Below are 14,194 nucleotides of genomic sequence, written 5' to 3'. Positions count from 1 at the left end.
GCATCCAGAGTGGACCCCTCCACACTGCTGGCCCCGGCACTGGTGGTCATCTGTGCCGCATCAGATGTTGTGACGTCTACGGAAAACATGTCATATTTTCAGAAGCCCTACACAACCCCCTATTTTGTCTCGTAATGGAAGAAAATGTTACATAACACATTTTTTATTACTGGGATTGAAAAAAAGTAACGGTTTTGGGGAGGGTGTTAACCTTTTATATGCTTATTCCATTAAATGCTACACTTCTTCTTATGACAACTGAGGAATGCTTGCTTAACGTGCACCATTTTTCTCATTACAGAAAGAAGATTCCATTTCCCTTCTGCCAGACGATTCACTAACTGCTAGTAAGTCATCACCAGCAGTACTTTAAGTACATTAAAGAAGGTGGGGACTCCCGCACAGTTATTCTAAAAATGTCATGTGTCTGTTAACTAATATTAAGTTTGAGTCATACTAATTTCATTCATGGGAATGTTGTTTGAACTTTAACGTCATCTTCATCCATCACCATTGCTCGCTCAGAATACTACGCTATTAAAAATAAAGAAATAACATTTTCATTTCTTAATTGAAAATAAAACTTTAAAACTAACAAACACTGTGTGGTTTTTGTTCTCGAGTGAGTGAGCGGAAAGGTTTGAACTACTGCACTTGGCAATCATGTTTCTTTCAGTGACTCAGATAGGCCGGGACTCGGCGGTAGTCTTCTTCTGTTCTTCTGGGTCGTAAAATCATTGGTCAGACACACTAGATAGTCGGTCAGGGGATTGGAGGTTCAACTTTTGTTCGGACTGAGGTATGTCGAAAGTCGAACTGCACCTATCATCAACAATGTCCTATTTATCTTGTCCATACTTTTTTGTGTGCAGAATAGTCCCTGAAACACTAGCAGTATGGGATGTGCTCCTCTCAAATCAAAAAGGCAACTGCTACCTTTTACTTGGTGTAAACAATGACATTTTGTTGTTGGAAATTGTTAAAGCACTTAGATTAAGAAGACTGGAATAGACAGCAAGGGCAACCCAGAAGACTGCACTCAGTGCCTAGAGCTATTGCTGTATCAGAGTTTTGTTTCACACCGTTTGCCGAATGGGCAAGCTTAGCTACCTACACAGACCGACTCATAATCGTAAATAGTAGTAGCACAGAGAGTGATGGTAGAGGCAGGATAAGAATGTAGAAAGTAGTCTACATTAGAAGAAGATCAAAGACTATTTTGTAAAACATAGAATTATTAGGAAACAGTTTGTAATGAATAGGAGCTGTAAGAGTTAGGGAAGTATAAGTATTAATATAAGAATAGAACAACTTACTGGGGCCAGCAGAAGAGCCTGCAAGGGACTGATCCTGTCCACCTTCTGCCACCGGAGTCTCAGTCGCCGCCAGCGCCTTGCCCCTGGGAGTTGCTGGTGATCATGAAATAAAGAAACACAACTTGGATGATTGTTTTTTTAGAAATATTTGATTTCTTTGAACACGATCTAAAATTAACAACAATTGCATCTGATCTAGTCAACTAGGAGGATAGTAGTACAGTATTGCAGGATTCGCAGACCGTCTAATAGGAAAGGTATGTAATTTACTAACTACATCAACAACAAAAAGGTTCTACTACGACTGCCATCACTCAGCAGCACGAGACGTCGCGTGACAGACACAGTCCGTCATCATGATTGCAGACCACTAACAAATGTCATATAACAAGTAATAAATAATATACTCAACGTATCAATCCACCACTATCTCTTCAAAGTGGCAGCAGCAGGAGTATAAATAAGTACTAGACTTGAGTCTACTGTCTCTAGCATTACGCAGTAATGCTCTCAAATGACTAAGAAGTTGCAAACAAGGAAGAATAGTAGCAACGCCAATAACCAGGCGAGCACCTGCAATGGCAGAAGCTATTTAAACATTAATTTACCTGCAATGTAATCGAATCAGCAGCATTCGTACTATTCAGGAAAAAATAGATTAGCGATATAACAGAGCAGAAGGAAAACAAGTAGTTATTAAATAGCTACTTACCAAGGCCAGGGATCTCCAATCCTAGCAGGTCGAGCATGTCATGCTCCCAGTCCAGGATGTCACACCACCGGTCCGTCACTTGCTGGTAGGTGCGCCGGACCCCAGACTCCTTACACATGCACCGGCACACCTTCTCCCACAGCTGGCAACGCTTCCGGAGGCCGTAACCGGAAGCAATCCGCACACCTGCTGCCACGGTCTTAGGGAGGTGGTCATGAACAAAAACAATCAAGGCGGCCACCTCCACCGCAGAGAAGATCTCCCTGGCCTGAACTTCCTCTCCCCTCAAATGCCCGCAAGGGAGCCGGGTACGGGGTGCCTGGGCCCTTCCCCTAGCCCTGGTCCGCTCCCTTAGCCATGGTCCTGGGCACAAGAAGCAGGAAAGAAGAATAGATGTGAAAAAAATAAGAGAGATAGTGAAAGAAATAAAGTAGGTCATAAAGTAACAAAAAGTAAAAAAAAAATATATATAGATGTAGGAAATTGTAGAGATAGATAATAAGCAAAAAAAGCAAAAAAAAGTTCAGAAAAACATAGGATTACAAAGATGTAAGATGGATAGAAAGGTAGCATGCCCAAAAACCATAGCAATGAATGAAAAACAAGATGGCCGCGCCCGTAGAGGACCGCTTGGGTAAGTTTGCGCGATATTTCCCCCGCGAGCATGCAAAAACGACCACGAACCCGTAAACTCACCACGCGCACAACACGAGCACGCAGCTAGCACCCGGAACCGGAAATATGCAACGCGAACAAGATGACCGCGCCCATGTACGACCGCATGGGTAACTTCGCGGTCATTGCGCTCCAAGCGGCCCGCGAAGACGCAAAAAACCCCGCGAACACGCAAAAAAACCTCCGCAAATTCGCACGAATTTGCGGGTTGTGAGTTCGATTTCGCGCCCTGCGAATCTCGCGAAATTGCAGAAAAAAGAATTTTGCACAACAGAAAGCACTTAGCAGGTGCAAAAGTTCAAGCTAATTTGTAACCATTCCCTGTAGTGCTTCCTGAGGGGCACCTCCAGAGTTCAGTTGCCTACTTGCAACTATTCTCTGACCCTGCTCTGACCCTCAAAGCAGGGTCAGAGAATAGTTACAAGTATGGCACAATGCTCCTGTAAAAAAATAACTGCAACAGGAAGCACTTACAGCTAAGGAAGCAGGTGCCAGACTTGAAGCACACATTCAGTGACACTTTAACCAGCCCCAAATTAATTCATCTCAGTTGAGGCTGGGCAGGTGTGCTTTCCCCCATAATCTACAGTGGTGAACAAGAGGGTGGTAGTGGTGAACCAGAGGGTGACAATGATGAACCAGAGGGTGGCAGTGGTGAGTGCTGAACCTGAGGGTGGCAGGGGTGAACCAGAGGGTGTCAGTGGTGAGCCAGAGGGTGCTGTGATGAACCAGAGGGTGGCAGCGATGAACCAGAGGGTGGCAGTGGTGAAACAGAGGGTGGCAGTGATGAACCAGTGGGTGGCACAGGTGAACCAGAGGGTACTGTGATGAACCAGAGGGTGGCAGTGATGAACCAGAGGGGGACAGTGATGATCCAGAGGGTGGCAGTGGCAAACCAGAGGGTGGTAGTGATGAACCAGAGGGTGGCAGTGGTGAACCAGAGTGTGGCACTGGTGAACCAGAGGGTGCTGTGATGAACCAGAATGTGGCAGTGATGAACCAGAGGGGGACAGTGATGATCCAGAGGGTGGCAGTGGCAAACCAGAGGGTGGCAGTGATGAACCAGAGGGTGGCAGTGATGAACCAGAGGGTGGCACTGGTGAACCAGAGGGTGCTGTGATGAACCAAAGGGGGACAGTGATGATCCAGAAGGTGGCAGTGATGATCCTGAGGGTGGCAGTGATGAACCAGAGGGTGGCAGTGGTGAACCAGAGGATGGCAGTGCTGAACCAGAGGGTGGCACTGGTGAACCAGAGGGTACTGTGATGAACCAGAGGGTGGCAGTGATGAACCAGAGGGGGACAGTGATGATCCAAAGGGTGGCAGTGGCAAACCAGAGGGTAGCAGTGATGAACCAGAGGGTGGCAGTGATGAACTAGAGGGTGGCAATGGTGAACCAGAGGGTGATGTGATGAACCAGAGGGTGACAGTGATGAACCAAAGGGTGGCAGTGATGAACCAGAGGGTGGCACTGGTGAACCAGAGGGTGCTGTGATGAACCAGAGGGGGACAGTGATGATCCAGAGGGTGGCAGTGGTGAACAAGAGGGTGGTAGTGGTGAACCAGAGGATGACAGTGATGAACCAGAGGGTGGCAGTGGTGAGTGCTGAACCTGAGGGTGTCAGTGGTGAACCAAAGGGTGCTGTGATGAACCAGAGGGTGCTGTGATGAACCAGAGGGTGGCAGTGATGAACCAGAGGGTGGCAGTGATGAACCAGAGGGTGGCACTGTTGAACCAGAGGGTGCTGTGATGAACCAGAGGGGGACAGTGATGATTGGGTGAGAGCAGCGTGAGATAGGCGCTAGTGGCGAGCGATGTTTTAATCAGGATTCTAGTCGAGTGTGTGGCTGAATTAAAAACCACCATTCGTTTTAATTCATTTGTACAACTTGTGAATTTTAATACTAAGATCGATTTCTTAAAACTGTGTGGGTGATTTGCTGCCATAAATTGTACATTGCACCTTTGCACTTTGCCTATTTGCACTTCCCCGGTCGGTCCCCGTTCCGTCACGGCTATCTGTGCAGCTTGAACGGAGGGACCCGACTCCTCCCCCTGCAGACTACAAAAGCGCCAGATTCAAACAGCCTCGCTGGTGAGAGCAGCGTGAGATAGGCGCTGGTGGCGAGCGATGTTTTAAGGAGGATTCTAGTCGAGTGTGTGGCTGAATTAAGAACCACCATTCGTTTTAATTCATTTGTACAACTTGTGAATTTTAATAATAAGATCGATTTTTTAAAACTGTGTGGGTGATTTGCTGGCATAAATTGTACATTGCACCTTTGCACTTTGCCTATTTGCACTTCCCCGGTCGGTCCCCGTTCCGTCACGGCTATCTGTGCCGCTTGAACGGAGGGACGCGACTCCTCCCCCTGCAGACTACAAAAGCGCCAGATTCAAACAGCCTCGCTGGTGAGAGCAGCGTGAGATAGGCGCTGGTGGCGAGCGATGTTTTAAGGAGGATTCTGGTCGAGTGTGTGGCTGAATTAAGAACCACCATTCGTTTTAATTCATTTGTACAACTTGTGAATTTTAATAATAAGATTGATTTTTTAAAACTGTGTGGGTGATTTGCTGGCATAAATTGTACATTGCACCTTTGCACTTTGCCTATTTGCACTTCCCCGGTCGGTCCCCATTCCGTCACGGCTATCTGTGCCGCTTGAATGGAGGGACGTAATTCCTCCCCCTGCAGAATCATTTCCCGGGGCGTTTCCTTATATTGTAATGTGCCCACGGCCACGCAGCGGACGTGCGCAGCGGGCGCGCCGATGGCGTGCCGAAGGCGCGCCAAAGGCAAGCCCGTCTGCGCCCGTCCGCGACGGGAACGCGGCCAGGGCCTGCCACGCTGCCGGTCTGAGTTCAGGCACAGCCAGGATTGTCTGGCCTAGAGAGGAGCTGCTGGCGCTGGACTCTGAACAACTCTGCAAAGCCTATTCATTTGATCCTGCAGTCGACCTGAGTCCTCAGGACTGCCCGCTCTGTGGTATCTCGTTGAGATGGGCCACTCTCTCTGGAGCATGCTCTCCTCATAAGTCCAACGTTCAGCCTGACTCTTGCCGTTGCAGCATGAAAGTGGGTCTCTTAAACTGCCGGTCCCTGCCTAAACATGCCGATGACATCTGGCTACTGCTTGAGGACGGTGAGTGGGATGCGCTGTTTCTAACTGAAACATGGCTGAATGACCACACTATGTCCGCCGTTGCCCTAGCGGTACCACTTGGCTTTAAAATGAGCTTCTCTAACCGGGGGGATGGAAGAAGGGGTGGAGGCGTGGCCCTTCTCTTTAGAGATTGTTATAGGCTCACGTCCTCATTACCCACTACGATTGCAGGGGTGGAAGGCTTGCTTTTCTGCCTACAAATTAACCCACGTCAGTCACTGGCGGGAATGGTTATTTACCGTTCTCCAGATTGCACAGAGACGACCTTTACGGCGCTCATTGACGCCATCGTCCAAAGCTCTATCCTTCACTCTTACTTTATAGTGGTGGGGGATTTTAACATGCATGCCGAGATAGCGGCCTGCCCGCTGGCAGAGCGGCTTATTTCGACACTTAGTGCCGCCAACCTGACATTATTCAGTACAGCTCCCACACATAAAGCAGGACATATGCTTGACCTGATTTTCTCTAACATCAGTGACCTGTCGGTGGGTACACCGCAACAGCTGATTTGGTCGGATCATGCACTGATCCCGTTTTCGGTCAGGCTATCCGGGGAAGGGCTCGAGACTGGGAGACGCTCCTTTTTGCAGAGGCAATGGAAAAGATTGGTCCCTGGAACCATAGGACCCATCCTGGCTCGAAATCCCCCAGTACTTTCGTCCGATGTAAATAAGGATGCAGCGGCTATGTCCAAATGGATAGGCGATATGGTGACTTCTATTGCGCCTGCTAAACGGGCAATGTCCCGCCCTCTGCACCTTGGTTCTCTTTGGAACTAAGGGCGGAGAAGTCAGCCTGTAAGAAGTTAGAGAGTCTTTGGAGGGCGAATTATTGTATTCTGGCGAGGGCTCGCTATAAAGCCGCCATCCGTGCTTTTCACAAATCTATAAAAATTGCAAGGAAACTCTTTATTTCCACCTCCATTCAACAAGCAGAACATTCCATCAAAGAAGTCTTCAAGATAGTGCAGTCCTTTTTTAAACCTACACGCATTGAGCTGGATGTGACTCGGTCAGACAAACTATGCGACAATATTTCGGAATATTTTGAGAATAAAATTCTGAAAGTGTTTGACTCTTTTAGTCCTGCAGGTAGCACTGTAAAAGCAGATGTAGTGGAGAATAGAGCTCCACAACTGACCTTAGGCCAATTCCATTCAGTTACACTGGATGTGGTCATGCAGGAAATAAACAGATCTAAATCAGGATCTCCTGATGATCCCTGCCCACCAAAGCTATGGAGTTTGATGGCGGAATTCGTTGCGCCGACTCTCCAACACATATGGAATACGTCCATTTTTACCGGAGTGTTTCTGGAGAGTTGGAAGCACGCCACCATACTCCCTTTGAAAAAAAAGCCAAATGGTGCTCCAGAAGATTTAAGTAATCTCCGCCCCATCTCTTTACTTGCAGCTCCGGGCAAAATGCTAGAAAAACTAATCCAGCGGCAACTAAACAAATTTACGGAAGAGAGTAATGTTCTTCATGAAACACAATCAGGCTTTAGAGCCGGTTTTAGTACCGAGACCGCCCTGATCGAGGTTGCCGAATCAGTCAGGTGGTCGCTGGATTCAGGATCATCGGCAATGCTGGTGCTCCTGGATCTATTGGCCGCCTTTGACACGGTGGATCATGACAGGCTACTGCAACGCCTGGCTGAGATTGGCCTTCGGGCCCAGGCACTGGGATGGCTTCACTCATATTTGTCCAACAGATCTCAGAAGGTGGCTTTAGGCGCCTTCTCCTCGGATTCCAGGAGACTGTACTGCGGGGTCCCACAGGGTTCAGCTCTCAGCCCGCTACTTTTTAATATTTATTTGGGCCCGCTGTTTACGTTGATTGCCAATTGGGGAGTCACCGCAATTTCCTACGCTGATGACACCCAATTGGTTTTCCCGTTTTCTGAGGTATCAGAGGCAGCCTTTTCTAACTTCAAGGGCTGCCTTCGTGATGTGGCCTGCTGGATGAACACCAACAAACTGAAATTAAACGCGGGTAAAACGGAGGTTATCTTTTTTGGCAAAGGCGACCAGCCTCCTGCCAAGTTCTGGTGGCCGCCCGAGATGGGCCCCGCACCGATTCCTAGCATAAAGGCAAAAAACTTGGGGGTTACATGGGATGATGGCCTAACTTTCGTCCCCCCGTATACAGCAGTTTGTTGGAGATTTCTTCGCCTGCTCCCAGAGGGCGGCCGAAAAACGGTTATTCATACCATGATTACCTCTAGGCTTGATTATGCCAACGGCCTTTATTTAGGCCTCCCAGAATTTTTGTTACATCGGATGCAAACCGTTCAGAATTCAGCGGCAAGATTGTTAAGGCACGTCCCTTTTAAACACCACTTTTCCCCACACCTACGTATGCTACATTGGCTACCTGTGGCCAGTCGTATAAAATTTAAGGCGCTTACCCTGGCCTACAGAGCCTTACATGGGACTTGCCCGAACTACTTAAATAAACGACTGCCTAGATACTCTCAGGCCAGACTCCTACGTTCTAACTACAAGGTTCATCTCCACGTCCCTCGAGTGAAAAGGGCGCGCTTGGGTGGTAGAACTTTTTCCGCAAGCACAGCACTTCTTTGGAACACCCTTCCACCGGAAATACAACAAGCACCCTCCGAACCCAGTTTTAGGAGATTACTGAAAACATGGCTTTTCTAGCAATAATTCTAACTTCTTCCCACCATGATTCTTACTGCTCACCCTAGCGCCGGGACACTTCCTCTGGAGGTAGCCGCTCGCGCTTTATAAAATACAGTATTATTATTATTATCCACAGGGTGGCAGTGGCAAACCAGAGGGTGGTAGTGCCGAACCAGAGGGTGCTGTGATGAACCAGAGGGGGAGAATGATGATCCAGAGGGTGGCAGTGATGATCCTGAGGGTAGCAGTGGCGAACCAGAGGGTGGCAGTAATGAACCAGAGGGTGGCAGTGATGAACCAGAGGGTGGCAGTGATGAACCAGAGGGTGGCAGTGGTGAACCAGGGGTGGCAGTGATGAACCAGAGGGTGGCACTGGTGAACCAGAGGGTGCTGTGATGAACCAGAGGGTGGCAGTGATGAACCAGACGGGGACAGTGATGATCCAGAGGGTGGCAGTGGCAAACCAGAGGGTGGCAGTGATGAACCAGAGGGTAGCAGTGATGATCCTGAGGGTGGCAGTGGCGAACCAGAGGGTAGCAGTAATGAACCAGAGGGTGGCAGTAATGAACCAAAGGGTGGAAGTGATGAACCAGAGGGTGGCAGTGGTGAACCAGAGGGTGGCAGTGATGAACCAGAGGGTGGCACTGGTGAACCAGAGGGTACTGTGATGAACCTGAGGGGAACAGTGGTGATCCAGAGGGTGGCAGTGGCAAACCCGAGGGTGGCAGTGGCAAACCAGAGGGTGGTAGTAAAGAACCAGAGGGTGGCAGTGATGAACCAGAGGGTGGCAGTGGTGAACAAGAGGGTGGTAGTGGTGAACCAGAGGGTGACAGTGATGAACCAGAGGGTGGCAGTGGTGAGTGCTGAACCTGAGGGTGTCTGTGGTGAACCAGAGGGTGCTGTGATGAACCAGTAGGTGCTGTGATGAACCAGAGGGTGGCAGTGATGAACCAGAGGGTGGCAGTGATGAACCAGAGGGTGGCACTGGTGAACCAGAGGGTGCTGTGATGAACCAGAGGGGGACAGTGATGATCCAGAGGGTGGCAGAGGCAAACCAGAGGGTGGCAGTGGCGAACCAGAGGGTGCTGTGATTAACCAGAGGGGGAGAGTGATGATCCAGAGGGTGGCAGTGATGATCCTGAGGGTGGCAGTGGCGAACCAGAGGGTGGCAGTAATGAACCAGAGGGTGGCAGTGATGAACTAAAGGGTGGTAGTGATGAACCAGAGGGTGGCAGTGGTGAACCAGAGGGTGGCAGTGATGAACCAGAGGGTGGCACTGGTGAACCAGAGGGTGCTGTGATGTACCAGAGGGGGACAGTGATGATCCAGAGGGTGGCAGTAGCAAACCAGAGGGTGGCAGTGGCGAACCAGAGGGTGGCAGTAATGAACCAGAGAGTGGCAGTGATGAACCAGAGGGTTGCAGTGGTGAACAAGAGGGTGGTAGTGGAGAACCAGAGGGTGACAGTGATGAACCAGAGGGTGGCAGTGATGAGTGCTGAACCAGAGGGTGTCAGTGGTGAACCAGAGGGTGCTATGATGAACCAGAGGGTGCTGTGATGAACCAGAGGGTGGCAGTGATGAACCAGAGGGTGGCAGTGATGAACCAGAGGGTGGCAGTGATGAACCAGAGGGTGGCAGGGGTGAACCAGAGGCGGCAGTGGTGAACCATAGGGTGCTGTGATGAACCAGAGGGTGGCAGTGATAAACCAGAGGGTGGCAGTGGTGAACCAGAGAGTGGCAGTGGTGAACCAGAGGGTGACAGTGCTGAACCAGAGGGTGGCAGTGGTGAACCAGAGGGTGCTGTGCCCATACACGACCGCATGGGTAACTTCGCCGTGCAAGCGGCCCGCAAACATGCAAAAAGCCCCGCGAACACGCAAAAAGTCCCGCGAACACGCAAAAAACCAAAAATCCGCAATTTCGCACGAATTCGTGAATTCTGCGGATCGCGAATTCACTTCCGCACGATTTCACAGACCGCGAATTCGCAGATTTTGCCCATGCTTACTTCATAGGTGTATTTAACTGAGTCTCTTGTATAAATGCAACGTCAACCTAGTGACGCTGCATATAGTTAGCCACCAACTTGAACTTGCGAGCTTTATTAAGCCCCATTACATTCAAAGTCATAATCCCAATCTGCACTACAGCCTGTATCATGTTGACCATTACCCATTGAAACAATCGTGGCCTGCATCTGCATATGTAGTATCAAACTTGCACTGTAGTGGAACAAATACATTAAGCTAGAAAGACATCAATTGTTAAAATAAACCCCGATCACCCCCACCTCCATCATCCCCCATAGGAAACATATGGGTAAAATCCCAAACCCAATCAACTAAGATGAAGCATATAAACCTCATCAAGCATAACAATACAACGCCAATTGAAGTAGTGCATATGCATGTAGGGGGTGGCAACACCCCACCACAACATCTCGATAAGGCGTATTACAAAATGTAGAAGACAAAACAATTCTAATATCCCAGGGTATATGGTGATAAAGTACAACTTAAGTACACCAATATTAATGCACAACCTCACAGCAAGCAGACACATCCGGTCTATTGTCAGTATGTAGAGAATATGGTGGACACTCAGGTAGCCGTGAAAAGATCTGCGCTAGTGCCTGAACACTTTACATTCTGCACTGCTGCACCGACTTGGAGTAGTTCTGGCAAAATTCCTGGGCATCATGTGGTGAATCAAAGATGTGGGATCGTCCATCCTCATCCACCTTGAGATGCGCAGGGCTCATCATTCTGTACCGCAGTTCCTTTTTACAAAGAATTGACTTGATTCCATCGTATTTCCTCTGTGCCTCCTGCACCATTGCCGTAAATTCCGGATATAAGGAAATGGCCATTCCAGATCGACCTTCTCCTGTCCCATTCTTAGGACCGTGTCCCTGTCTCTGAAATTAAGTAGGAATGGCATTATCATTCTCGGTGGGCAGCCAGGGTTGGGCTGGTCCAATTGTCCAATGTACATGTTCCACCACGTAAGTGGGAGTGAAAGACAAATCTGTCCAGCCACCCTGTGTTTGTGGACACGGACACACCAACGATGCGAACATTATTGCGAAGCCCTCTAGCTTCCAAGTCTTTGTTTTTCACTGCAGCAGTCTTACGGATCTTCTCCACGCATTCCAGTCGCCTGGCAGTCTGAGCAGTTCCATCCTCCAGGTCCGATATCCTCCCTTTGGCTGTAGTTAGAAACCCCTCTTGTTCATCCATTTGGGCCCCCAAAGCCTCCATCCTCCTATCAAGGCTATCAAAACGTGTATCGAGGGTCTGGAATCCAGCCCTTAGTTCAGCAAGGATAGCATCAGGCTCGCCCCGGTTCACTGGTCGAGGATCCTCCCTACTCCGCCATAGTAGCGTGCTTCGAAGCCGCCGTGCTTCCAGGAGGCTTGAAGGGGAGGGTACTCTGTTTGGGATCCTTATGACCCATGCCTCAATCGCAAATCCCACAGTGCTTCACCTGCATGCTAATCCTAACCACAGGGGGGCACAGCGCCAAATGCGCATGGGTGTAGGCCACCTGTAGAAAATGAGTGGTCGTATACCTGTATCCAATGCTGGATGGGATCAGAGGTACCAACGGGATGGCAGATTCAAGTCACCAGAGACAGTGGCGTATTTCGTTGCCCACTTTAGCAGCATCCAGGTGTTACCAAGACCATGCAGAGCGAGGCCGCACATTGGACACCCAGCTGGCCACAACAGTACATAAGCAGGGTTGTGAGTGGGCCCTCAAGTACCTATGTGTGTTCCAGTGTCCAAGGAGGGGGCCATTGGGGAGCAGGTCTAATGTGCGGTGCCAAGGAGGTGTGGTAGCTCTGACTATGAGGAGGGAAGAGGGGGAGGCCACCAGCTAGGCCACCACAGCACCCGGTCCGACGGCCGGTCCCCAGGCTCACCCGCGGCCCCTGTCACCGTGGGGCCTTCGGGATGTGCCTGTGTGCCAAGGAGACAAGAGAAGAGCACTACGGCGGCCCCTCACCTCAGCTCCTTACCACCGCCTTGCTGTCTTGCCCATGTGTTCTGATTCTGTCCTGTTTCTTGTCCCCCACTGAGGGACCGCTGTCCGGATGGCAGGATCCCCGGCTTCTCTCCACGCCACTAGGCCCCACCAGTTGTGTCAGCCGCAGACGACACAGCTCTGGATCACCGCACTGCCAGTCATGCTGATTGACTCCGGAGCCGTCCTTACGCCACCACACACCACAACATGCCCATTAGACATACGTGTCTGCCCCCGGGCAGGTGCTATGCCAGAGATCCACAGCGGAGCTTCAAGCCAGTGCAGCCATGACGGTTGGCCGCTTGGCCACGTCCCCTTTTTGGGTATAATGTTGGAATTAGGTGTGAAGGTCAAGGAATTTCGTAGTCCTGAGTCTGTTGTAGCCATTTCTGGATTGTCTGAAAACAAAGCTTGCAATCTAATTTGTCAGAAAAGATTATGTAACTCACAGTGAGTTCTGAACTGATCTTGTTTTGGAGTAGGAACACATCCTAAACCTTTCCTTAATACCTTAGTCTCAACTTCAGTCAGGGTTCTAGGAGATAAATTGACAATTACATTTTCTTCCCCGAGTGACTCCTGAGCTGCATGTGTTGAGTTTGTGGTGGATCCTGCCATTGTACATATTTCTGTTGATGGACGCTCCTTCTTTTTCCTCTTCCTCCCGCCCCAACATCTGCCTAAAAAAGGTGGGTTGTAGGGGGTGAAGGTTTGTTGTTGATCTTGTGGAAACCCTGAGGATTGCCACATTTGGGAGGTATTCTATATCCGTACATGATTGGTGGAAGTTTTCTTCTCACATAAGTGTCCCTCAAACTATCATTGCTAGAGTTACTGCTATTGGAGGAGTTCATTTTATGTGATGCTTGGCTGTCGTCAGAGGAAATATCCTCGTTGGAGGGTTGAAAGTCCTCTTTCAATTAAGGGTATGATTTCTCTTTACTGAATTTTTTTATATCTTTCTGAAGCTTTGATATCTTTTGTTAAATTAGGTACTCCTTATTTTTCTATAGTCGTTATTTATTTAAGCCAGCCTACATGGAAATGCACTAGGGACTGGCTAGTCCTCATAAAAAATACCGAAAAACAGTTAGCTGATAATTTGAAAATAAAAATCCCCATTGCCGAAGGAGCGGTAAAAACTAGCCTCATGATCTCGACCTTCAAAAGTAGGCTGGCTGAAACAAATAACGAAATATCAGAAAATAAGGACTACCTAATGAATCAAAAGATATCAAAGTTTCAGAAAGATATTAAACTTTCAGCTCCGTCCATCATCTCTTTGTGTTTGCTTTGATTGCCTTAAGTGAAACCGGTCCCAGGATGCTTGTTTCTGGTTAAATGAAGACCTGGCTTGGCAGTTCAGGCTGAACTGTTGCCATGAGGCACAGGGTCAAGACAGATTTGCATATAGCTGGGTCTGAACAAAGGTGGCAAAGTGAGCTAAAGAACGATGATGGATTCAACCCAGATCTGAGACTGGGGGTGAGTGTCTGAAAATTTTCAGCGCTCCGTCTATCATCTCTTGGTGCTTGCTTTGTCCGCCCTAAGTTGGCAGGGTATGCCCAGACATGGGTCCCTTGCTCACTTTGCCACTGGATTCAAGCTAGCTTCGATGATGAGGGGTGTTACTCGAAACTGGTCCCATGAT

Source organism: Lissotriton helveticus, chromosome 4_1, assembly GCF_964261635.1.
Source record: "Lissotriton helveticus chromosome 4_1, aLisHel1.1, whole genome shotgun sequence".
NCBI lineage: Eukaryota > Metazoa > Chordata > Amphibia > Caudata > Salamandridae > Lissotriton > Lissotriton helveticus.
This window is presented reverse-complemented; position numbering follows the sequence as displayed.